This window comes from Triturus cristatus, chromosome 2_1 (genome assembly GCF_964204655.1).
Source record: "Triturus cristatus chromosome 2_1, aTriCri1.1, whole genome shotgun sequence".
Classification (NCBI taxonomy): Eukaryota; Metazoa; Chordata; class Amphibia; order Caudata; family Salamandridae; genus Triturus; species Triturus cristatus.
Window position 1 is genome coordinate 485,698,258 of NC_140581.1, and position 27,189 is coordinate 485,725,446.

Sequence of the window (27,189 nt, forward strand, 5' to 3'; positions counted from 1 at the left end):
ATACTGCATTTTAAAGCAAATTAATTTAGTGGTACAGCAAGGCTTACAAAGCAGTGGGAACGTATAGTCTTGAAATCTTAAAACATATTAAAAACTACCCTATATCTTACTACATTAATATGGTCAAGCCGGATCTGGTGGCTTAGTGGACTCATGTGTCCACTTGTAGGGTCCTGTGTTTGACCTCCTGGTCACATGTTCAAATCCCACGGGATCCACTCAGCCTTTTATCCTTCTGAGGTCGGTAAAATGAGTACCATTGAGTTGGGCAACAATAAACATCTGTTATTCAGCGCCGAGATGCCTGCAGGTGAACGTGCGCTTTACAAATACACGTTATGTTCGACAGTGACTGTAATGTGCAAATCGAACAACGCAACAACTTCAGACTTTTTTTTAAGCACATGCATGCCCAGTCGCTTGCACTGCATGCGGCATCAACTGTGGAAGAAAATGCTCTAACCAGGCTTTGGGAAGGATCTACAGCAGCAACTATCAGTCATATAGAAATATATGAAGACAGGCCTTTAAGATGGATGAAAAATGTGGGAGCTCTTTAAAAGGGAACAAGTAAAATAAATTGTTGTGATTCCCATAGTGTGCTGCTACGCAAACAGTATTTTGGTTTCTCTCTAAGATGTAATTGCATCCAGATATATAGCACAACGACTGACTTACACCTAAATCGTGTCCGTACGATTGGCTTTGTCAATGGTTGTCAGCTGTTTAAGATAAATGATTAACAATAAGGATTTTTTTAAACTAAATAATTACCTTGAAAATGTTTCAATTATGAAATTTCAATAGTACTGAGGCCTGTGGAAGAAGTTTTGGGGGTCAGTTATGTGCACTTTATGTTAGATATGTATGCCTCATTCTCATCTTCCTCACTTCACCACTTCCAAACATACACTGCACTCACTCACATTTAAGCAACTTATTTCCTTTTGCCCTGTAAATATTTTGCCGTCTGTGCACCCCCTTCACACACTTTTTCAACGAATTGCAAATACAACTGAAATACATGAACATTGTTCTTTGTGCTCTGCAGAGAGGCCAACCCACTGACCGGCATTTTGCTTTAGCGTCAGAGGTCTCAAGCAAAGCCCCTCCAATACCTGACTCGGCTCAAAGTATGCACGGAAAAAAGATACAGAAACACAACATGATTAAATAGCTAACTCTTGTGGAAGGCAAGATTAAGTCAAACGTGAAATGAGAGGAACTATATTGCTGACATGCACTGCCTTAACACTCCTTGTTCGTAAATCAATCCATATTTGTGGCATTAATGTTGTTAAGGACATTAAAATAGGGCCAGTTTTAATGTCACAGCAGATAACTGTCTACAGTGTAAGCACATCTCTCTTCCTTTGTGTGCTTGACTCGTATATTTGTATCAACTTCACAAGGGAACAAGAACCCTGGCCTGCTCGTCCTTTGGATCCATTTTACAGGGAACAAATACAGCAGCTCCACTTCTAACTGGGCCATGGACGTGCAGCCAGGGCCTGGGATGTCACTGTGGGAGAGGTTAGAGTAAGCAGGGGTCTCAGCACAATCTGCATAACAGAAGATTATCATTCTAACACTTACATTACCATTGCACTTATGCTTACCATTAACAAGGCACCAAAACACACGTGCCTGCATCGACTCGCACATGTGAGGAATGGAAAAAGATGGGTACTATGCCTGTGAATGACAGTCGGCTGCTCTCACGCAGGGATGGAGTCTCCAACGCTCAAAACCATGACGCTGAAAGCGTCGCTGGCCTATGGTGGATACTGCCATAGACTACAATTGCAATAAAGGGCTTTAGAACAGTAATCCCATCATTGTGCGCCACAGTTCAGAAAGTTAGTTTACTGCCTCGCTTCCATCTCCTGCTTCAGAGCGAGACAGGGCAGGAAGAATGGGACAGATAGCCCAGACTAAAATACATCGATTTGTTTAGAGGTATGATCGTATCTCTAAATAAATCGATCAATTTCATATTTGTACAGGAATGTGTAGGAATTTCAGGTAGGCGCAGCCCCAGAACCCTAATGGAGAAACCGCCCTGTCCTTCAAGCAGTTCTTAAGGCTGACGTGGTTGCAAATTTAAGGATGATTAATTTGCTGAGACAAATATCCAGCAACAATGTCTAGAAGCTATGTGGTTTCCATGAAAAATGTTAGGTACCTAAAAAGAGGTCCTGGTTTTCACCCACAGATGAACTGCTATCACCTAAGCCGAAACAGGAATTTGATACCCTATTGTGTGTTACAACTTGTAGTCCGCATACCAAACATTGTGATAATCACAAAAAAGCACTGGGACACACTGAGGGCAGGTAACCTTGTTCTGGACTTTCCCATGTTTGCCTATAACTGTGGTCAAAACATGAAGAACCACATAATACATGGTGGTGAAAGAAAAGTCACAGAAAAAAGCAGAATAACCACAATGTTGGGGGCAGCCAGCAATAAGTGGGCCTTACAAATGTGGCAACTGTGTGGGATGCAAATACACATTTAATACCAAAGCAGACACTCCTAACAACATAATGAATATGCTACTTACCAGTATGCATCTGTTCTTGGCATGTAGGGCTGCTGACATTCATATCTGTGCATAGATCGCCGCCTAGTGTTGGGTCCGGATGTTTGCACGTTGTTGTCCTGGAAGAGTCTTCGAAGTATCCTGAGATAGGTGACTCCTCCCCTAGACCACAGTGCGCATGGGCATCTTCTCCATTCTCAGATTGTTTTTCGCCATTGTGGCAGTGATGGAGTAGATACAGAAAGTGATGACCATGCTTACAGTAATTCTGAGAGCTGCAGCTGCTACAGGCGCCGGGGAGGAGGGTGGGCGATATGAATGTCAGCAGCCCTACATGCCAAGAACAGATGCATACTGGTAAGTAGCATATTCAGTTCGAGGCATGTGGGCTGCTGAATTCATATCTGTGCATAGAATATATAGCAGTACCCTCTATTAGCGGCGGCCACCAGTGCCAGCTGCAGCGGTCTGAAAAAGAGTTTTGAGAACAGCCTGTCCTACAGCTGCCTGCTGTTTTGATTGCACATCTACACAATAGTGTTTGGTAAATGTATGTGTAGTGGACCAGGTGGCTGCTCTACATATATCATGCAGGGGGATGTTTCCCAGGAAAGCCATTGAGGCCCCTAACTTACGTGTTGAGTGGGCTCGTGGGGGAATCGTTAATGTGCGTTTAGCTTTTTGATAGCAAATTTGAATACATTTAACGATCCATCTGGCTATACCTGCTTTGGAGATGGCGTTACCTTTGTGGTGTGGGGCAAAGGCAACGAAAAGTTGTTTTGTTTTCCTGAAGACTTTAGTCCTGTCTATATAGTACATGAGGGCTCTCTTTACATCCAGTGTATGGAGTGCTCTTTCTGCGACAGTTTGTGGGTTTTGAAAGAAAACAGGCAGTTCAATAGTTTGATTCATGTGGAACTGCGATATCACCTTGGGCATGAATTTGGGGTTGGTACGTAGTACGACCCTGTTGGCGTGAACCTGTATGAATGGCTCTTGAACGGTTAGTGCCTGGAGTTCACTAACTCTCCTCAAAGAGGTGATCGCTACTAGGAAAGCTACTTTCCAGGTGAGGAATTGAATCTCGCATGAGGGCAGAGGTTCGAAGGGTGGACCCATCAGTCTGGTGAGGACCAAGTTGAGGTTCCACATTGGAGCTGGTGGGTGGCTTGGAGGAATTACTCGTTTGAGTCCTTCCAAGAATGCTTTGATGGCAGGCACTCTGAATAAAGAGAGGTGCTGCCTGTTCTGGAGATAGGCTGATATTGCGGTCAAATGGACACTTATTGAGGTGTATGCCAGATTGCATCGGTATAGGTGTAAGAGGTAACAAATTATGTTTTGGATGGATGCGTCTAGCGGGTTAATGTCATTGTTAGTGCAATAAACCTTTTCCATTTGGCTGCATAGCAAGCTCTGGTAGTGGGTCTTCTAGCCACCTTAATGATGTCCATACAGTTAGGTGGCAGGTTCAGGTAGCCAAACTCTAGGACTTCAGGAGCCAGATTGCCAGGTTCAGCTGTTGCGGATCTGGGTGCTGAATCTCGCCATGGTTCTGCGTCAAATGCGCGGGTTTGATCCGCAGCCTTTGATGCGGCACCACGGAAAGTTCGAGAAAGGTGGTGTACCATGGTTGGCGTGCCCATGTTGGAGCAACCAGGACGAGTGTTAGTGAGTGTTGTCTGAGTTTGCGTGCCACCAGCGGTATCAATGGTGCTGGGGGAAAAGCGTACGCAAATCTGCCGGACCAGTTCATCCATATCGCATTGCCCTGCGACTGCGGATGTGGGAACCTGGCGGCAAAGCTTTGGCATTTTGCGTTTTCGCTTGTGGCGAATAGGTCTATCTCTGGATGACCCCACTGCTGGAAGTACGGTTGGAGTACTGATGGGTGTAACTCCCACTCGTGCATCTGGTGGCTGGGTCTGCTGAGCAGATCCGCCATCTGGTTGTCCTTGCCGGGGAGGTGTTCCGCCATGAGGAACATGTTCCTCTGAATGGCCCACTTCCACATGCTCTGAGCCAGATGAGACAACTGTGGAGAGTGTGTTCCTCCCTGCTTTTGTATGTAGTACATGGCAGTCATGTTGTCCGTCCGGATCAACACGACTTTGTTGCACAAGTGTACTTTGAATGCTTTCATTGCTAGGAAGATTGCCATCAGTTCTAGAAGGTTGATGTGCATCTTCTTTTGTTGTATTGTCCATAGTCCCTGCACTGTGTAATTGAGTACATGAGCTCCCCATCCCTGGAGAGACGCGTCCGCTGTCAGTATTATTTGTGGAACAGGCTCTTGGAACGGTCGGCCCTTGCAAAGGTTTTGTGGATTCCACCAATGCAGAGAGTTGTATGCCCGACCGCTCACCAACACTAGGTCTTTTAGTTGCCCGTGAGCCTGATTCCATTGACGTGCTAAGCACTCCTGAAGCGGGCGCATATGTAGTCTCGCGTGTGGGACTATGAAGATGCAGGAGGCCATCATGCCTATCAACTGCATGAACACTCGCGCAGGAAGGGAGTGTTGGGGTTTGAACTTGGAAATCAGCATTTGCATGCTGTTGATCCTCACTAAATTTGGCTGAGCTGTGGCTGCCAGAGTGTCTATGGTCGCACCTAGGTACTGTTGTACGTGTGCGGTTGGAGATGTGATTTTGGGTAATTTAGTGAGAACCCTAGACTGTGAAGAAGGTGAATGGTGCGGGACATGTGGCTGGCACATTGCTGGGCTGACTTTGCTTGAACAAGCCAGTCGTCCAGGTAAGGGTAGACGTGAATGTGTTGCCTCCGTAGATGTGCAGCCACAGTAGCTAGGAACTTTGTGAAGACTCTGGGTGCTGTTGTCACGCCGAAGAGAAGAACCTTGAATTGGTAGTGCTGCCCTTGAACAGTGAACCTGAGATATTTTTTGTGTGAGGGGTGAATGGGTATGTGGAAATACGCATCTTTGAGGTCTAGCGTGGCCAGGAAGTCTCCCTGTTTGAGCAGCGGGAGGACTTGTTGTAGGGTGAGCATGTGGAAATGCTCCGAGAGAATGTAGCGGTTGAGGGGTCTCAGGTCTAGTATAGGTCTGAGTGATCCGTCCTTTTTTGGTATTAAGAAGTACAGGGAGTACACCCCCGTGCCTTGCTCGTGGACGGGTACGACCTCTATTGCGCCTTTTTCCAGCCTACTGAGCACTTTTTGCTCTGAGGACATAGGACGGTGTTTTGGTGGTATTGTGGGTGGAGTGGAGGTTAATTCTAGGCAGTAACCGTGTTTGATAATATCTTTGACCCACCTGTCCGTGGTGATGGTGTTCCACGTGGACAGGAACCTTTGTAGCCTTCCCCCGACAGGTGTTATGTGGTCAGGAGGAAGGTAGAGGGCGCCACTGTTTGTTCTTGGGGGAGGACCTGGTATTGCCGTATCCGCGTCCTCTGCCCTTTGTGCTGGAGCCACGATACCCACCCCGGGTGTTTTTATCGTAGGTACTTTGTGTGTTGCCCTTGTTGTAGGTTTGCTGTGACCCCTGTCCTCTGCCTGCTCCTCTATTTCCGGGGCGACGAAAGGAGCCACTCCGAAAGGTCTGCGTTTGGAGAGCCCCCATGGACTTCGCAGTGTCTGTGTCCTTTTTCATTTTTTCTAGGGTGGTGTCAACTTCTGGCCCGAATAAGTAGTCGGGGTTGACCGGCTGATTGAGGATGTTATTTTGAACCTCAGGTTTGAATCCGGAGATTCGTAACCAGGCGTGTCGTCGTAGCATGACGCTGGTGTTTATTGCTCTGGCAGCTGTATCTGCGGCATCCAGTGCACACTTAATGGATGCGTTCGTGAGGAGTTGTCCCTCCCTGATGAGGATCTCTGCTCCCTCTTTGTATTGGTCAGGGAGATGCTGGAGTAGGGTTTCTAATGTGTCATAGTGTGCGCGATCATAGCGAGCTAGGAGCGCCTGGGTATTGGCAATACGCCATATGTTAGCTGCCTGGGCTGCAACCCGTTTGCCGGAGGTCTCGAGCACCTTGGACTCTTTGTCCGGGGGAGGAGCATCCCCAGTTGTCTGCGAGTGCGCCCGTTTGCGAGCATTTGCGACTACGATGGAATCCAGAGGCAACTGGCCTCTAATGTACGTAGGGTCCCCAGGAGCCGACCTATATTTCTTGTCGATCCTGGGGTTTATTACTCTTGCCCTGGTGGGTTCTTTGAAAATGTCCTTTGCTGGTTTGAGGACACCCTTCAACATGGGTAGAGTTTTGATATTTCTCTCTGAGGATGCGAAAGTATCCATTAGAAAATCGTCCTCGATTGTGTCAGAGTGGAGTTGCACACCATGATTTGCCGCAGCACGTTCAATTAGGTCATTGAATGCGGCAGTGTCCTCTGTGGGAGACGTTTTTGCGCCATATAGCTGCGTGTCCTGTGTATCCATAGGTGCACCTGTGTCTACAGGGTCATCCCAAGCCTGGACCGGGTCCTGTTGGCCTTCAGGGTCCATCTCTGTGGGGTAGGGGACGTCGTCACCCATATAGTCCTCCAAAACGTCGATTTCGGAGTGTGTCGGAGAGAAGGACTGTGGATCTGGGTAGGAGGTATGGAGACGTTCGTAAAGAACTGGTTCCGAATCCGCTGGCAGCTTTTTCTTTAGCAGGTTCCGGTAGGAGTCCAAAGCGTGTTCGGAAGATATTCTCCGCTTGTGGAGCATAATTCTGCCGGTGTCGGCATCGATGATGTGGGACGGTGACGTCTCCGGAGGAGAGCGTTCGGCAGGTGTGATCCTAGTGTGGGTGACACGTGTTCTTATTTCAAACATTTTGGGCACCGTGGATGGCGGCAGGCCAAAGGTGATATGGGGTGGTGCTGGAGAAGCTTTTTGAGCTGTTTTCGGCTAGGGGCCCGACGTGTCCTGGAGGGCTGCCTTTTCTTTGATGCGTTGCAAGGACGCTGCAACTTGTCGCACCTGGAGCGCCGGCGGTTCTTTGGCGCCGAGCGGTTCTGTAGAGGCAGGCGTGGGCTTCTTCGGGGCCACGGGGTCATCGAGTTGAGGAGAGGTAGTAGCCGTCGACGGCGTCGATGATTGGGCCTTAGGTGCTGCTTTCGAAGTGGTGTGCGACGCAGCGGCCATGGCTGGAGCCGATTGTTTCGGTGCCGGGTGCCGAGGCGGTTTGGCGGTACCGATGGCCTTTTTCCGTGTGTCGGCGCCGACGTCGGCTGCTGCGAGTTCGGCACCGAAGTCCCGTTTGGTGCGGTCGGCGCCGACGGGTTTTGCTGTCGTCGAAGGTTTAGTGGGCTTCGATCCGACCAGTGTCACTTTCAGTTTCGGTTTCTGTGGAACCGACACGACTTTTGGTTTCGGTTTCGATGAAGGGAAACCAGTCGTTTTGGGTACTAACGGCTGTCGCTGAATGTCCGAGGCCGGGGCCGAAGAACTGCGGGATAGGTCTTGGGTAAGGCCCGAAGGCGATCCCTCGACCGGAGCCATAGATTGACGCACTGGGATATCCTCCGTCTGTACGGGTAGGCCTTGCTCGTCACCGGAGCTACTTTCTTCGGCCCCTAAGGCCTCATCGTAGTCTCCTACCTTGGTGTCGTCTTCATCCCTGTGAAAGAGTTGTTCTTCGATGTCTTCCGATCCGGAATTGTGTTCGGAAGCGGGGCTGGAGGGTAGGTTCTCCACGCCTTCCACATCTTCGTCCTCGGCGCTGAAGATGTTGGTCGGGGCCGGTGCCGCTTGCTGCGCTTCAAGTCTCGCTGCTCGTCGATTCCGGAGAGTCTTTTTGGATCGGAATCGGGCACAGGCCATACATGTGGATTCGTCGTGATCCGGTGAAAGGCATTTGTTGCACACCGGGTGGACGTCGACATGGGGATATTTTGCATTGCAAACAGGACACCGCTTGAATGGTGTCCTCGATTCCATCGTCGATGGTGTCGATGTCGATGCGAAAAAGTTGTTTTTGAAGTTAGTAAACTAACAAGTAACTGTCGATACCGATCGGGAACAGTACCGACGCGAACTAAAGGCCTTTTGGCCTGAAAAAAGTTTTTCCTAACTTGAGTCAAGATAAGCACATCCGAACCCAATGGCGGAAAAAAACAATCTGAGGATGGAGAGGATGCCCATGCGCACTGTGGTCCAGGGGAGGAGTCACCTATCTCAGGATACTTCGAAGACTCTTCCAGGACAACAACGTGCAAACATCCGGACCCAACACTAGGCGGCGATCTATGCACAGATATGAATTCAGCAGCCCACATGCCTCGAACAGTAAGATGACAGATTCTTCTTGAATTGTAATTCCACTTATGTGGTTTACAGAATATGGTGTCCATGTGAACTGACATATGTGGACCAGACTACGCACACTATAAAGTAGAGGTAGGCTCTGCTGCAATGCTACCCCTGCACCATTCAAAACACACTTTCAGGAAAAAGGGCACCACAAAGATTACCTAGAATAGCATTTTACAGATGATGGAACGTAAACGGATTTTCTGTTATAACTTGACTGAGATGGGACTCAATTCCATTGAAGAGTGGTATAGCATTACTTGATACTATGGCAGTGTGTGGTTCAATATTGCCATAAGCTGTCATCACTCAGGATATACCTGGGAGCATAGTAAAAGCTTGTTCATAAGTTATGATTTTGCAGCACTTTAGATAATTTTTTCGCCCACATATTTGTGATTTCTTTGTTTGTCATTTTTAGGTCTCGGGACCATCCGGTCGGCAGACCGGAAGTCCGGAGATTTAATGTCATTGAGAAGAGGGGCTTGCACCCGCCCCTCTTCGCACCTGTTCTCCATTGGCTGGCCTCTTAAATGCTGGCCAGCCACTGAAGAAGAGGTCCAGTCACTCCGTTGAAGCCCCGTCTTTTTCGGATCGGGGGGCGTGTTTTTTGCGAGAAGTCTCAGGGAGGAGACAACAGCAAAACACGCCCCCAGATCCGAAAATGAGGCTCCCTTTCTCCGAGGCATTTTCGCTGTGCCTCGGAGAAAGGCGGTGGTGTGCCTTTTGCTCTGCCTTGTTTTCTTTTGCTATAACATATTGCCGTGTTTGTTTTTGATTTGCCTCCTGGCAGCTCCGAGCTCTGCTTGATATACGCTCGTCTCTTAAACTCTGGCATGTGGCCGTTTGATATGCTTTAACTTTACACAGTCCATTTAGTAGGAGAGGCTTCGTCACGCCCGGGGTCAGCTGAGATTGACCGCAGAAGGTCTCTGGGGGATAGAAGGGATGACAAGACCAGGAAGGGTTGCTGCGTGGGCCCCACTGTGGTTCTGAACAGGGTCTGTGTCAGGGGCGCTTTCTCCTATATGCTGGGCGTCGGCCCTTAACAAGGGCATCAGATGCATAGACCGGAAATCTTTTATTTTTATTTGTCGAACCTTGCATTGCTGATTCATTGGCCCAGCATTCACGGCTTTCGGCATGCGAGCATTGCTACTACTTCAGGCATTCTTTCGGTAGAAAGTTTTAAAATATGAACTTAATTGCTCAACTCTAACATTCCAAGTTGCAAGGACAATCGGCTGAGTCTGTAAGCTGCGCATGCTCCCTGCTAACGTGGGTACTTGACTCCCAGCTGCAACAGAAAGTGAATGTATCCAGTTTCCTAGACTCTCATGGCAACTATTGACTAACAGTTCAAGCTTAGCTCAAAAAGGGCGTCTATGTTTCAGGATATAGTACAGCACAGTTTTCACAAGTCCGGTAAAGATATGAATTCCCGTTCAGAATTTTGTGTTTTCTTGCGTTTTTTTTACCGGCAGGCTTCAGCTCTGCCTCTTCTCTCGCCCTTTCACTGTCTCCCCCGCCGCCCCCTCCTCAGCCTCTTCCTCTGCAGTCTCAGCTGGACCCGATCTCCCTCAGCATTGGTATGCACAGCGCCCTCTCTCCCCCAGTCCCTCCGCCTCTGCCTCTCTGCCTCTCTGCCTCCCTCCCTCCTCCTCGCCTCTCTCCCATGACGTCTGATCACATCTCGATGCCTTGAGAAGGATGCCCGTGCTATCACCAGCAACAAACAGCCTCAACGCTGCATCAGCCCTATAGTCACCCGGAGCTAAATTTAGAATTAAACAAATAAACGTCGAGGATCACATGTTGCCGCTGGTCGCCAGAGGTTTCTGGGATTCAAACACAACACCCTGCAATACAGTATGAAGCCACTTAAGCAGCATTTTGTTGCCATATACAGCCTGACATGGAGTAAATTGACGCATTGCATTAAACCTCACAACATATTCCACTTATCACTTCTCGTCTGGCTCTACCTTGTCTGCCCCGCCCCCCCCCCCTCCCTACATTCCTAAGTTATGTGCATGTGAATAGCGCTTACTACAGCTTGGAAGTTCCGTGGCGCTTTCGGAATCTAGGCGCCCGGACCCCTACTGTCCCTGGCTAGTGGGTGACAGGAAGAGGTCTGCTGATATATGTTTGTTTACGTCTCAGGCTGTTTAGAGATGAGTCACTGTGGGTGGTGGTCGGTGAGGTGAGCATGGGCCGGAGTCTGGACAGTGGTTGGACGTGTGCACTGAAAGGCTAATGCTCTTGTTAGGAGGCAGACATTAGCTCCAAGGACAGTTATATTGTAGTGGCTTGAAAATAAACACACGCAGTGCCAGCGGGTCTACTAGGCGCTGAAACAGGAGTGCAGAGTCTCGGACCTGATGGAATTCCCCTCCCCCACATCTCCTGCTCGCTGTCTGTAAGGGTCACCCTACAACTGGAAATGCCTGTGCAACCCTCTACTTAACAATGGAAACAGAACACAATTACCAACAAATGCAGCACAGACTGACCTTTGTGCTCAAGAAGCTCGTTTCCAGCACCCCTTCCCCTCGGATGCTTTAAAACTGCTTAAATCAAGCCATATGGCTCAGTGAGTTATTCAATACTCTACTACACAATAAACCGCGCCTGAGCACTTCACAGGTCTTTAAAAAGACCATTTGCATGTTAATGAGGCCTCGCTGTTGGTTCACCCCTTGTAAGAACCCCCGCAGCTCCACTCTGCCTAGATTCAGCCCCCCCACCCCCGAAATCAGCGCCACTCTGCCTACTGTTTAAAGATTCAGCCCCCCCCCGAAATTTTTGCTTAGCCCCCCCCCCCCCCCCCAACATTAACTAGCAAGTGATTTCGCTGGTCGCTTTTTCACAAGCTCTGAACTTTGGCAGTGATGTTTCCCCTTGATAGAGAAGTTTCAGTTTCTGTATTTGGATTCCATGCCCATTCCTTCTTTGTCCTCTCTGCTGAAACTGCTCTCTGAAGTGTCAAATTTTATTAATACTAAACAAAAAACGCACTACCGTGCCAGGGCCAGACTTGGCGTTGATAATGATTGTTTGAAAAGGGAACTTTGAAAGGATACGAACTTGAACAATTCTGGTTTCAAAATATAAGAGAACACTGTAGAGGCATGCGTCTACCGACTGTTATATATAATTTGGGATATATTTCTTAATCTTTCAGTTCAGCCACTGCATGATTATATTGTTGTCTCTTTTTGAAACTCAGGAGCAGTAACATTGTCGTGGTGTCACTAGGGCTTCAAGTGGATGCTTTTTCAATATTCTATACAAGCCACAGTTACTGCTAATTTATCTTATGCAACTAACAACGATTGACAAAGCCAATAGTCGGTACTTGTTGTAGGTATCCTGTTACTTGCTGTATCATTATGCCTGGATGCAATGACAAAAGAGACAGCAAAATACAAGTCGTATAGACCCCGCGCAACACCGCCCCCCACCCCCACCCATTTTTTTTTATCCCACTTAAAGCCGTGGGTCGGATACTCAACAACAGGACCGAACTGGAACCCCAAAGTAGGCCTGGCAATTATGTCGGAACAGCTGGAGGGTCATGGGGGAGGTTAACTGGGAAGCACTTTTGCTTCAGGAAACGCCCTATGCCCGGGCAAGCCAGCCCGGCCCTGCTCAACAACCCCGTTCTCTCCCGCATTTACCTGTGATCGGGCGCGCATCACCAATTGGGAGTTTTGGTGCTTTGGCGTCGGGCTGTATATTTCCGTTTGTGTCCGCAAAAAATCACTGTAGAAGATTAAAACTGATAGAAAGAAGAGTTGATATAGCAAGAAAACCAAAGTCCATGGTGGAGCAACGGACAAACGGGAAAACATCGCCCTTTCACTCTTTTCCCTGGAGGGGGCGCGTGTTCCGGTGTTAATTTCGAACATTTTCTAAATGAGTGTAGAACACGTATAACAAATGGCTGAGACAACCGCTGAGGGGTTAGATAAGGCAGAGCAAAAGGCACACCACTGCCTTTCTCCGAGGCAGAGCAGAAATGCCTCGGAGAAACGCAGCGTCCAGGACGGGGTCTGATCGGAGTGACGGCACCTCTTCTCCAATGGCTGGCCAGCATTCAAGAGGCCAGCCAATGGAGAACAGGGGAGAAGAGGGGCGGATAGCCATGGATTTCCAAGCTATTGGCATTGCTCATGACAATGCTGTTTCTTTAAATGTTTTAAAAACGAAAACATAAACAAAAATAATGTCATGAGCAATGCCAATAGCTCTAACTTTACCAATGCCGAGACCATTGCATTGTAAATGCTTGTTGTTTATGTTATTACACTGACCAGTGCAGTCTTTTTTCTTTGAAAGTGTCTTCTTGTGTCACTCTTCGATGCAAATATATATGTATTTACCCCAAAATAATAACGTATAGCATCCATGGTTTGGGTCTCTACATTGATTCATTACTTTTCAGTTGTCAATGTTTTTAAACCTTCACTGAGTTTAGTTTGGTCCAATTGGACCTTTCAGCCATATTTTAAATAGCTGATGGATGGTGTAAGTGTTATTTTCTCCTGTCTAACCAGTGATGGTCTGAACAACAGATTTTCTTTTCTTCCATGCGGCGCCATTGGCTGAACTCGCACTTGCGCTCCTGAAGGGTCCCCACCTCTTACAAAATTAGCCTGCATAGCGATGTCCTGTTACACCCTTTGTCTTGATAAGATAAACTCCTTGTGAAGGCATGTGGGCAACCTGATTTGCCTGACAGTGCTGTTGTACTGCCAACTCCTCCGGCAATTTCAGCACCATACAGTGGAAATAGGCTTTGTTTAAGATGTATTTGGTGGCAAGAGCACTTAGCTGCTGCATATGTGATACTGACCTCAATAACCTAGCCTACACCTATATCACAGGTCCCAGGTAAGTGTTTGGATTTAATAGCATTACAACTTACAGACAATACTCCATCCTGTCAGAACAAATTGTTCAATTTCTACCATTAACAGATTCTGCCTAGGGGGCGTAGCCAGCCACAGCAAGATGGCGGATGCACTGTAGATTCGCTTGGCACCATGATCCACAAACAATCGCCGTGATCCATCTCATGGAGGTTCTGGACTGAAGTTGTACCGGACATTGAATTGTAGAGGCACCTCCTGCGGCGGCAGAGCTACGATCTACTGGCTCCATGACTAAGTGCGGCCTGGAACCATGAGGCAGGGACCACAGCCCAGAAGACGTGGGAGCAGTCCCTGTGCCTGGAACGGCGCTTGGCTACGACCGTGATCTGGGCTGACATGGGGGTTGAGTATGTGAAGACGAAGTGCCCACCTCAACCTAGGGAGACGAAGTGGTGATCGGCACAGTTGAGCTGGCACTAGGTCGGCGCTGGGGCTCGCGGTTGGTGGCCGGCGAAGCGTTGCTTGCAGCGCAGAGCGGCCTGGAGGGGATCTGTATAGCAGTGAACTGGCCCTTTTCGTAAGCGGGCCCAGGCTTGGATGTCATGTGCTGCGAAGGCCCGTGTCAGCCTCTGCAGAAACCAATACTGCGAGCCGAGTGCAGCCCCGGACAACGGCGAAGCGGAAACTGTGCTGGCGGGAAACCGCACAGTGAGTAATCCTTGGGCCTCGGAAGCTGGACTGCACTACTCCCTGTAGCCGGTTGACACCTGCACTACATGGAAAAGAACTACCGAGCTGTTCCATGCCATCACGATGATCACTGCACCTACTTGGGGGACCCCCTCCTGCAATTGCGCCAGAGGCTGGGGGCAACAGGGGTGCCCCCATGCAGATTTGGGAGTATTCAACCTAGTGTGGTGAGGCTGCGAGAACCTCCCTGATGTGGTAAAAATACTGGTGCTGCTTAATGCGGAGGGCGATCCGGTGCCGATGTCTCCTGGACTGGGCCCGGGGGAGGCACTTGGCACTGGACACGCGACAAGCCCACTGAAGGGAGGGGAGATTGGGCGCTGCTGCGCTTATCAGGTGTCTGAACCATGTCCCAGAAGTAGAGCGCCACTGCAAGCCTACCACAAACCCCTGACTGGTTCAAACTGCCAAGCAAGCCCCTGCGGCACAAAGCGAGGAAGATGCTGCTGCTAGCGGCCCGGAGAAGACTGCAGTAGTATTCACTGAGCAGGAGACCAACTGGACATGCTATTTAACTCAGCAGCCCTGCGACAATATCCCACTGCCCGTTGTGGCACTCTCAACAGCTATTCTGAGAGACTGCTCCAGTCTGCCCCTTGCAATCCCACAGCAACGATATTTGTGATGGAGACCGAACTGCTTCTGTCCCCCTTGGGCCTCCCACTCTGACATGGCGTGAGGCGGGTCCTGACACGGTCTTGGGCAATCACAACCACATAGTACAGTCTGACGTTATCACCACCAAGAATAATGAACTGTTGGGTGTGTAATAGCCTACTTCGGGTGCTTGCCGATACTGAGGGTTGCTCTGGCCTCCTTATAGACAGAGGGTATGCCATCTAAACTGCGCGTGCCGCCCTACTTTCTGGACTCCTGGGGGTCTGGTGGGTTCGATAGAACCACTGGGACTGGCTGCCTTCTGCCTAAGTGTCCCCGTCAGGGAGTGGCTCCCACCCCATGACTCCAAGTGGGCAACCCAGCAGATCATGGGGAAATGAGATGGTGTGGCCACCACACAGTGAGACGACAGAATATGGAGCCCACGGACCGTCCAGATATAGAATGAGAGAAAGTGCCTCATTTGACATGGTTACCCCCCCACTTTTTGCCTGGAACATGATGTGGTTTCGACTGAAAGTGAATAAGGTCCCTGCCAACAAGGTCCCTGTGCCAGAGCTTGTAGGAAGCTGGGTGTCTGTTGGAGTAACCCTTCCCACCTTTCGCCAGACTACTGATGCACTTTGACTTGATGTGCCCTTGCTTCCAGCCAATCAGGTTTCCAGGGCGTGTGTTCTTTCCCAAAAACTGTACCTAGTATCCCCAATTGGCATTTCTCTGGCCATATGTCAGTCCCTTGTAAAAGGTATCGTGGGTAACAAGGGCACTGTGGCCAGGAAAGGCCTCTTAGGGCTGCAGCACTTATTGTGCCACCCTGGGAGGCCCTGTACCTTTACACACACGCAGTGCCATTGCAGCCTGCGTGTTTTGGTGCAGAACTAAGGGAAGAGTTGACAAGGCACACATGTGTGCCATGCCTACCACCCCCCTGTTCTGGCATATGTCAGCCACTCCTCTAGCTTGGTGCACTACAACAGTGGTGAGGGTACAGGTGCATGAACCCTGAACCCTTACAGTGTCTGGGCCAATTCTTAGACATTGTAGGTGCAGTAATGCCAGTATATGGTGGTGGAAGTTTGTCATTACAAACTACACAGCACCATAAAGGATTTACTGAAAACTGGGAAGTTTGGTATCAAACATCTCAGCACATTAAACCCACACTGATGCCAGTGTGGGATTTCATGAAAAATGAAGAAAGCGCATTTTAGAGAAGCCACCTGAAAAACGACCAGCCTCTGGTGGGTTCTCTAACTGGTACCCACCCAGCCTGCCACCACGAGACCGGTTTCTGGACCCCTGGGGTGGGAGCCTTTGCTCCCTGAGTCCAGAAACAAAGCCTTTCCTTGGCAGAGGTGGTCACATCTCCCCAGGCCAGGAAAAGCCATATGTGGCAGGGAAGTTTCAAAGGCGGGAAGACAGGCAGGAACAATTAGCACAGCCCAGGTGTGCCTACCCCTGCCAACCCCACCACTCAGGTGGGGGAGGCGAGGTGAAGCCCACTCTTCAGTGCCTGCCATCTTGCAGATGTCAGGCACTCTCCAGTGAGTGTTAGGTATTGTGCCCACTCTTCAAATTGGGGTGCGCACACAAAGGGTGCAGTGAGCCTAATGTCAGTAGCCCATTGGCTACTTACCTTGAGGCCCCTTAAAAGCCCCCTAAATACAGTATTTAGGGGGCAGCCCTGAAACAAGACGACAGATTCCTGCAACCTACGAAGAAGGACGAAAGACGACGCCCAGCAGAGGAGACTGCAGAGAAGAACTGACCTGGCCCCAGCCCTACCGGCCTGTCTGCAGTAGAGATCCTGTGCCATAAGTCGACTTTTTCTACAGCCAGCGACCTCTAGAAACCCTGGGGGGGACTGACTGCCTTCACCAAAGACTGGATCTCCTGTGAACAGCAGCTCTGTTCAAAAGAAACAGCCAAGAAAGTCTCCGAGCCTGCTGAGGTCAAAGATACCCCACGCCTGGAACCACCACTGCACCCAATGCCTATGGCCCAAGTCTGAGTGACCCACCAGTCCCAGCGACGTCCCCCAGCATTCCAGACTCAGAGTCCACCTTAGGTTGAACCCTCCAGAACTCCCCGACGTCGCCTCTAGTCTCTGCACAGAGACCCCCCCCCCACCCAACTGCCAGTGGTAAGGTGAAACCTGGTGAGAGCTAATACAGCCACATGTGCACAGATGGCTTTCTGGGGCACGTTGCTCCTTGCAGTTATGGGACGCATCACACTCTTAAAAATGGTAGTGCCATCACGCCTCCTTTATCATTTCACGAACTTGCCAGTGCATGTCCGGCCGGCATTTTTTAGAGGGTTTGAGAGTGACATGAGGCACTTTATATGGCAGGGGTCACGCAACAAAGTAGCACTAACCAAAATTTACCCTTCGACAGAGCAAAGGGGCCTCGCAGTACCTAACAAGGAGCAATATTACCTAGATGGCTCAGTGCGCGGCAATTAGAAGACATTGCCACACTTGCGCCGGGATATACGCAATCCCAGATAGTCACGATATTCCACCTAGGAAGGAAGGGAAGTCACCTACCCAACTACTAGTACGGGTAGCTTAGAGTTGCTTTCGCCGCAGTCTACGACTCACAAAAACGGTTACTCCATATGCGCCATTCCTCCCCATACTTGGAACACCTAGGAGCCGCCGAGCCCTCACTGACACAGAACTTTCCCGCTGTGATGAGGTAGGTGTGCACACCCTAGGAGACCTATAAAGCGATAGCCAACTGCTGCCGTTTGAGGTGCTTGCTGACAAAACTGAATTGCCACAATTGCAATTCTTACTACATGCAACGGTGATACGCACATTGCGCGCAATATGGGGAGATATAACACAGAAACCTACCACCCATTTAACAATACAATACCTACACAAACTAGGTACGGGCCGGCATCCGACTAGATGGTTGGCAGACTCCCAGAGGAGAGACACAACACTGCCACTACTATCCCACCGGGCCCACTGGGACGCCGACCTGCAGAGACCTCGTATAGACCGGAAATGGGAGAATATACTAGTGAGCCCCACGCGGGTCCCCCGGAATGCCAGATTCCGGCTCATTCAGTATTACATCAGACAGAGCCTACCTGACACTGGCCAAAATAAACCATTCTTTTAATCGCAGCGATATTGAATGTCCAAGATGTGGTACGGTGGGAGCGGATCTATTACACATGCTGTGGACATGCATGGGCATCCGTCCCTACTGGGACATAGTCACTAGACATCTGGCTCAATGCACAGAGCGTACCTTAGACTGGACATGGGAGACATGAGTGCTGGGTTTATATCAAAGTTCCAAAAAACACAAAGTGACAATCTGCTGTATTGATTTGGGACTTGTTGTGGCTCAGCGCCTGCTCATGAGGCGCTGGAAGTCCCCTGAACCCCTGGCTGCAAAAGCCTGCTTGCAATCCCTCCTCTGCTGGGTGCAAGCGGACAGCATAACACTCCGCCGTGAAGACGCGGTAGGGATACGGAAACAGTCACTGGAAGTCAAAACAACAGTTGATGGACAGAATGCAGAACTATGTCATATATTCACCCCAGGACAGAGATCTGGGCCTAAATCCATAGTATTTTTGCTCACCATGCCATTCCAGTTTTAACCCAGCCATATCCAAATCAGTCTAGACCCTGTGCCTCATGGGAACAGTCCAGCTCGAACTGCCAAGCCAGGTCCTCCCTGGACTGTAAACAAGCATCCTAGGACTGGTTTCGGGGTTGCACCCCTCTTCAGCCAGGATAGCTTGCTTCCAGTGGCATGGAGAGCACGGGACCCACGTCTGGGCATACCCGTCCCACTCGGGATGACAAATGCAAAAACAACAGTTGAAGGACAGAATGCAGAACAATGTCATACATTCACCCCAGTACAGAGATCTGGGCCTAAATCCATCGTTTTTTTGCTCACCATGCCATTCCAGTTTGAACCCAGTTATATGCAAATCAGTCTTGACCCTGTGCCTCATGGGAACAGTCCAGGAAAACTGCCAAGCCAGGTCCTCCATGGGACGCAATACTGTCCAACTTTCGCACATCATGGCAGAACTACACTGAGAATCCAGGGAGTGCGTCTATACGTGATGCGGTATAAGCTTTACCCCATACCATGGTAAGCAGAGCTTGCTGATATATAAACAATAGTCAGTGAGGTAGGCGCATAAGGCTTCAGATGCCCCAAGTCCCTAACAACGATCCAGACATACCATCAATCATTCCAGTATCCAATACGCTGTCACTGCGATGAGTGGGTAATGGTTAACGGCGGGAAGGCGTCGGTGAAAGCGGTGCAAACACAGCAGGACAATAACAAAGTTGGGAAAAGGAGTGCTGATTTACTTGGTAAGAGACATGAAGGGGGGTAACTGTACTGTTCTTTTGTTATATCAAAGTTGTTTTTACATAAAGTTTGAATTTGCAGGCAATGGACATCACAAGTATTGCAAATGTGTTGGCATGGCTTTGTAACACAATTGTGATAAAATATAGAGGATTCAAGCACAGGTCTGTCTATAGCCACACCTCGAAATATATTGCTGATGTATAACCTAATATGGGTGAGAATCAAATTTTCAAAAATCAATACAGAAATGTAAACAACAACAAAAAAAAGTGTCCCAGGTGACCTGGGGCCAATGGACAGCCCAAATCTGTCTCAGAAGAAGACTGCGCAGAGTGGGAAAGAATTAGTTAGTCAATGGTAGGGGAATGTTTAAAAACAAAATACAAAAAACAGGAATACCACCATTTTAATATTTGGCCAGCCATAGATAGGGGGGGGGGGCAAATTCAACTGTCAATCTGGACTGTACGCCTTTCCACAGCAGGGCCGTAGTTAAGGTGGATCTCCTGATTCCTTGTCTCTATGTAGGATTATGCCTAAATATTTGGTTGAGTCGCTGCATCATTTGAGTATTTGTGACAGGGAGACGGTTTGGTGGCATCCATGAGGGGAAAAAGTTCAGACTTCGCCCAGTTTATATGCAAACCGGAAAGGCCACCAAATCTGATGATTTACCATACCAAGGGAGCCAAATTGTTAGAGGGATGACATATAAAGAGCAGGATGTCATCTGCATACACAAGGAGGAGCAATGGACCGAGTTTAAAATGGAGAACGTGATGCATTTGGTTGGTTGAAGATGACAGACCAGGGTGTCCATGGCAATTATGAATAAGAGGGGCGGCAGGGGGCAGCCCTGACGAATGCCCCGGGAGATAACAAAGGATTTGGAGATAGAGAAGTACACCCAGATGCGGGCTAAAGATACAGATAAGGGAAATTACTGGGAAATACTAGTTTCTGTAACGTTGCATAGAGAAAAGGCCATTTCAAAGAATCAAAGGCTTTCTCCGCATCGAGCAGGGAGACGACTGCGGGAACGTCCGGAGAGACCCTGTTGAGAACTAAAAAAGACCGAGCAAAGAATAAGAGAGGTGGCCCTGTGAGAGACAGAACCGGTTTGGATGTGAGAGATGATGTGGTCTATAAAAGACAATGTATTTGTAACTGCTTTGGCCAAGATGTTATTGTCGAAGTTCCGCAAAGAGAGCAGCCTATAAGAGGCGCAATGATGTGGATCCTCACCGGGTTAGAGCAAGGAAAATGCTACTTACCAGTATGCATCTGTTCTTGGCATGTAAAGCTGCAGAGTTGTACACTGTGCATAGATCGCCATCTGGTGTTGGGCTCGGATGCTTGCACTTTGTTGTTGTCTTTTGTAGTCACGAGATAGGTGACTCCTCCCTTGGACGATAGTGCGCAAGGGCATCGACTTCGTCCTCAAGATTGTTTTTCGCCATGATGGGAAATGATGGAGTCAGTAAGAGATAAAGAGATGTCCATGTGAATGTATCTAATTAAGATAGTACTGGAACAGATACAGTTTCCAGGGAGGCTGGTGGGCGTGTACAACTCTGCAGCTCTACATGCCAAGAACAGATGCATACTCGTAAGACGCTGACGATCAGCGCTCTCATTCTAACTTGACAGACCTCCTGAGGCGGAAGCCGGGAGTGCGAACGGCTGTTAAATTGCTTTTACATGTTTGTTTTACATGTTTGTTTGCTGTGTGTTTTAATCCCACTATCCCTCCACCTTCCTTCACAACTTCAGGGCTCTTACCTGTCGGTGGAGACGACGCGCAGTTGATATCTCAGCTGGCGCGGTCTAAACACCTCAGGGAATCTTGACGCTACTGTTTGCTCGATCGCGGAGGCCACGCCCACCTTGAGGCGACGCCCACCCCGATTCCAGCATTTAAGACGCTGACGATCAGCGCTCTCATTCTAACTTGACAGACCTCCTGAGGCGGAAGCCGGGAGTGCGAACGGCTGTTAAATTGCTTTTACATGTTTGTTTGCTGTGTGTTTTAATCCCACTATCCCTCCCCCTTCCCTCACAACTTCAGGGCTCTTACCTGTCGGTGGAGACGACGCGCAGTTGATATCTCAGCTGGCGCGGTCTAAACACCTCAGGGAATCTTGACGCTACTGTTTGCTCGATCGCGGAGGCCACGCCCACCTTGAGGCGACGCCCACCCCGATTCCAGCATTTAAGACGCTGACGATCAGCGCTCTCATTCTAACTTGACAGACCTCCTGAGGCGGAAGCCGGGAGTGCGAACGGCTGTTAAATTGCTTTTACATGTTTGTTTGCTGTGTGTTTTAATCCCACTATCCCTCCACCTTCCCTCACAACTTCAGGGCTCTTACCTGTCGGTGGAGACGACGCGCAGTTGATATCTCAGCTGGCGCGGTCTAAACACCTCAGGGAATCTTGACGCTACTGTTTGGTCGATCGCGGAGGCCACGCCCACCTTGAGGCGACGCCCACCCCGATTCCAGCATTTAAGACGCTGACGATCAGCGCTCTCATTCTAACTTGACAGACCTCCTGAGGCGGAAGCCGGGAGTGCGAACGGCTGTTAAATTGCTTTTACATGTTTGTTTGCTGTGTGTTTTAATCCCACTATCCCTCCCCCTTCCCTCACAACTTCAGGGCTCTTACCTGTCGGTGGAGACGACGCGCAGTTGATATCTCAGCTGGCGCGGTCTAAACACCTCAGGGAATCTTGACGCTACTGTTTGCTCGATCGCGGAGGCCACGCCCACCTTGAGGCGACGCCCACCCCGATTCCAGCATTTAAGACGCTGACGATCAGCGCTCTCATTCTAACTTGACAGACCTCCTGAGGCGGAAGCCGGGAGTGCGAACGGCTGTTAAATTGCTTTTACATGTTTGTTTGCTGTGTGTTTTAATCCCACTATCCCTCCCCCTTCCCTCACAACTTCAGGGCTCTTACCTGTCGGTGGAGACGACGCGCAGTTGATATCTCAGCTGGCGCGGTCTAAACACCTCAGGGAATCTTGACGCTACTGTTTGCTCGATCGCGGAGGCCACGCCCACCTTGAGGCGACGCCCACCCCGATTCCAGCATTTAAGACGCTGACGATCAGCGCTCTCATTCTAACTTGACAGACCTCCTGAGGCGGAAGCCGGGAGTGCGAACGGCTGTTAAATTGCTTTTACATGTTTGTTTGCTGTGTGTTTTAATCCCACTATCCCTCCACCTTCCCTCACAACTTCAGGGCTCTTACCTGTCGGTGGAGACGACGCGCAGTTGATATCTCAGCTGGCGCGGTCTAAACACCTCAGGGAATCTTGACGCTACTGTTTGCTCGATCGCGGAGGCCACGCCCACCTTGAGGCGACGCCCACCCCGATTCCAGCATTTAAGACGCTGACGATCAGCGCTCTCATTCTAACTTGACAGACCTCCTGAGGCGGAAGCCGGGAGTGCGAACGGCTGTTAAATTGCTTTTACATGTTTGTTTGCTGTGTGTTTTAATCCCACTATCCCTCCCCCTTCCCTCACAACTTCAGGGCTCTTACCTGTCGGTGGAGACGACGCGCAGTTGATATCTCAGCTGGCGCGGTCTAAACACCTCAGGGAATCTTGACGCTACTGTTTGCTCGATCGCGGAGGCCACGCCCACCTTGAGGCGACGCCCACCCCGATTCCAGCATTTAAGACGCTGACGATCAGCGCTCTCATTCTAACTTGACAGACCTCCTGAGGCGGAAGCCGGGAGTGCGAACGGCTGTTAAATTGCTTTTACATGTTTGTTTGCTGTGTGTTTTAATCCCACTATCCCTCCACCTTCCCTCACAACTTCAGGGCTCTTACCTGTCGGTGGAGACGACGCGCAGTTGATATCTCAGCTGGCGCGGTCTAAACACCTCAGGGAATCTTGACGCTACTGTTTGCTCGATCGCGGAGGCCACGCCCACCTTGAGGCGACGCCCACCCCGATTCCAGCATTTAAGACGCTGACGATCAGCGCTCTCATTCTAACTTGACAGACCTCCTGAGGCGGAAGCCGGGAGTGCGAACGGCTGTTAAATTGCTTTTACATGTTTGTTTGCTGTGTGTTTTAATCCCACTATCCCTCCCCCTTCCCTCACAACTTCAGGGCTCTTACCTGTCGGTGGAGACGACGCGCAGTTGATATCTCAGCTGGCGCGGTCTAAACACCTCAGGGAATCTTGACGCTACTGTTTGCTCGATCGCGGAGGCCACGCCCACCTTGAGGCGACGCCCACTTCTCGCACATTGGGCACTGCCCTATAAAAATGTGCCTTCCTTGGAAGCGCAGCGGACGAGCGCAGCGGGCGCGACGATGGCGCGCCGAAGGCGCGCCTAAGGCAAGCCCGTCTGCGCCCGTCCGCGCCAAGGTAGGGCCTTGGGCCCCTCATGCTGCCGGTTTTGACCCTTTATACCAGGCTCCGCTCCCAAATAGGCCTCCCTATTCCAGAGAGGAGCTCATTCAAATAGGTATTCAGGGTGTCAACAAAGGAACACTGTCCCTCCTACCCTCCTCCCTTACCCGAGCTGATGTACTAAGTGACAATGTTTTTCACTGTGGGCTACTAAACGTCAGGTCTCTGCCCAAACACTACACAGAGATCCAACTCCTGATTGATTCTCATGAACTTGACATCCTTTTCATGACAGAAACATGGACACGTCCTGACTGCTTGGTTGATCCGGGATTTGCATGCCCTCCAGGGTTTAAATGTCTCCACCTCCCTAGGTCTACTGGCAGAGGCGGAGGTGTGGGAGTCATTTTCAGAGCCTCTTGTAGCATTAAAATCCTTACTCTTGACCCTATTTTGGGCACTGAGTTATTAGGACTTTCAATTCAGACCCCCGCTGGAAACAGCATTACAGGGATTCTGTGCTATCGTCCACCGGGAGCTTTCAGCCTTCAGCAGCAACAAGCCTTAATTAACACCTTAACCAATATCGCCTTATCTCATCAGAAACTGTTTATACTTGGCGATTTCAATCTATGGCAGAACGGTACCCTTGACGTAGCTTTTAAGAATGTACTTTCTACCTGCGACAGCTTTGGCCTCTCGCAGCTGACCTTCAAGGCCACCCATAAATCCGGTCATCTGCTTGATTTGATCTTTGCGGCACCTGACTTAGTGGTAATGGGAGATATTCTTCCAATGGATTGGACTGACCACTCACTGGTTAAATTTTGTCTTCATAAGACGACTGACCCTTACAAAGTACCGGCACCGATTAAGGTAATCAAATGCAGAGATTGGAGGGCTCTCTCACGTGATATCTCTTTGGGCGAAATGTTCCATTTACAACAAATCTTTGATGCAAATAAAAGCACAACCGACAACTACAATTCCCTTGCCTCTCATATTTCTAGGGTGGTCGACACCCACGCCCCCCTCAAAACCCGGACCTGTAGGGGCAAAGACTCTGCTCCCTGGTTTAACTCTGACCTAAAACAATTAAAGCTTGAATGTAAACAAGCTGAGAGAAGTTGGAGACGTGAGTATAATATAACTTGTAAAGACACGTGGAAAACCAAGGTCCACGCGTACAAAACTCTCATTAAAAAGTCGAAAGCCGACTACTACTCCTCCTTGATCTGTAATACTACTAAAAATTCCAGGAGTATCTTCAGCATCTTAAATAGCGTCACCAACCCGGAGTCTTGTAAAAACCTGATCGTCCCTTCCCAGAACCTCTGTGACAATTTGGCCTTCTTCTTCAAAGAGAAAATTGAACTTATCCTTAACGAACTGGATATTTCTCCTATTGCAGGTAATCCCTTTTCTATGAACACCGGTACTCTGGAGAATCAAGCACTAATCATGCATCGGTCCCCAGAAGAACTCCTTTGCAGGTTTCCACCGCTAACTTTTGAAATCTTTACCAAGATAGCTAGAGGGATTGTGTCTGGGTCCCCATTGGACCCAATACCCCCTAAAATCTGGAAAGAGTGTGAAGCAGAACTTTTCCCCCCGCTCCATTTAATCTGTCAGCAATCTCTGCTGACTGGCAGTGTCCCTGCCCTCTGGAAACAAGCTTTAGTCTCCCCGTTGCTGAAAAAACCCTCCCTTGACCCTGACTGTTCGAAAAATTACAGGCCCATCTCACTACTGCCGTTCCCTGCTAAGATAGTGGAACGGGTGGTCAGTAACACCCTCTCCCACCATCTGGAGCATCATCTATTACTAGACAGAGACCAATTTGGATTCCGGCCTGCGCACGGAACCGAAACAGCCCTGGTTATCGCCATGAACGAACTACAAAGGCGAGCAGACAGAAGTCAGGCATCATTTCTGATACTGCTCGATATGTCTGCCGCCTTTGACACGGTGAATCATGGGATTTTACTGAGACGCTTATGGGAGGCAGGAGTGAGGGATACGGCTCTGCAGTGGTTCCACTCTTTTCTGCAGGACAGGCAACAAGCAGTATCTCTACCTCCTTTTCAATCTGCTTTCTCTCCGGTGGCGCACGGTGTCCCACAGGGCTCTGCTATCAGCCCAATACTTTTTAATGTCTACCTTAGGCCACTAATTCTTTTGATCAAAAGCTTCGGCATTAAAACCATCAACTACGCAGATGACACGCAGATGATTCTCTCTCTGGAAGGAGAAGACTCCATCTCCATAGAGACCTTTCACAACTGCCTGCGGGAGACCTCAAGATGGTTGAAGAACAATTCTCTCCAGTTTAATGCAGGGAAAACTGAGGTGCTTTTTAATAGTGGCTCGAGGATTCCCTGTTCGTTTCCTAGCAACTTCTGGCCCCCGGAAACAGCCTCTAATGTACAACCTGTAGACTCGGTCCGTAACTTGGGGGTCATGCTTGATCACAAGCTCAGCATGGAGACACATGTCCAGAAAACCTCTGCCTGCTGCTTTGCCATCCTGCGCTCGCTAAGGAAAGTTCTCCCCCTCTTGCCCACCCAGGCGCGCGCCCAAATAGTTAGATGTACCATCTTGAGCAGGTTGGACTACTGCAATGCCCTCCTGTTAGGGGCCCCGGAGTACCTATTAGACAGGCTCCAAAGAGTCCAATCTGCGGCTGCAAAACTAGCCCTGGGGCTTCCGAGGAGATCCCATGGACTATCCGCCCTGGCACAACTGCACTGGCTCCCTCTTAGACAGAGAGTGCAATTTAAGGCCCTCTGTATTGTGTTTAGGGCCCTCCATGGCTCTGGCCCTGTCCCTCTTCAATCTAAATTTACGTGGTACGTCCCTACTAGACTTCTCCGATCTTCGGATGCCAAACTGGTGGTCATTCCCAGTTTCAAGAAGGTCAGATCCGGAGGCAGATCTTTTGAGGTCACCGCTGCTAGACTCTGGAACACCCTTCCCAATGAGATCAGACACATTGATGAACTTTTGCCTTTTAGAAAAAAGGTAAAAACGTGGCTGTTCCCTGGCTAGCCTTTCGTCTTCTGTGGTCTTCTTTCTTCCTCAGACTCTGTCAGCGCCAGGATGCCTGTAATTGGCGACAGTTCGCGCTTTACAAGATCCCAAATAATAATAATAAGTAGCATTTTCCGTTCGAGGCATATGAGCTGAAGATTGTACACTGTGCATAGACTGTACAGCAGTGTCTCCCCAGGCGGTGGTCACCTGTATCTTTTGCAGTGGTTTGAAGAATTGTTTAAAGAACAGCTTGGCCTACGGAAGCCTTTTGCTTAGCTTGCTCGTTAACACAATAGTGTTTGGTGAAGGTGTGTGGTGTAGCCCATGTTGCTGCTTTAGAGATGTAATCTAAGG

General features: G+C 49.5%; 1 protein-coding gene across 2 annotated transcripts in view; it reads right to left on the reverse strand.

The window, feature by feature from the left end:
• The window catches only part of UTP15 (UTP15 small subunit processome component), a 360,659-nt gene that overhangs the window by 97,471 nt on the left and 235,999 nt on the right, over positions 1–27,189 (reverse strand). The window lies entirely within an intron of this gene.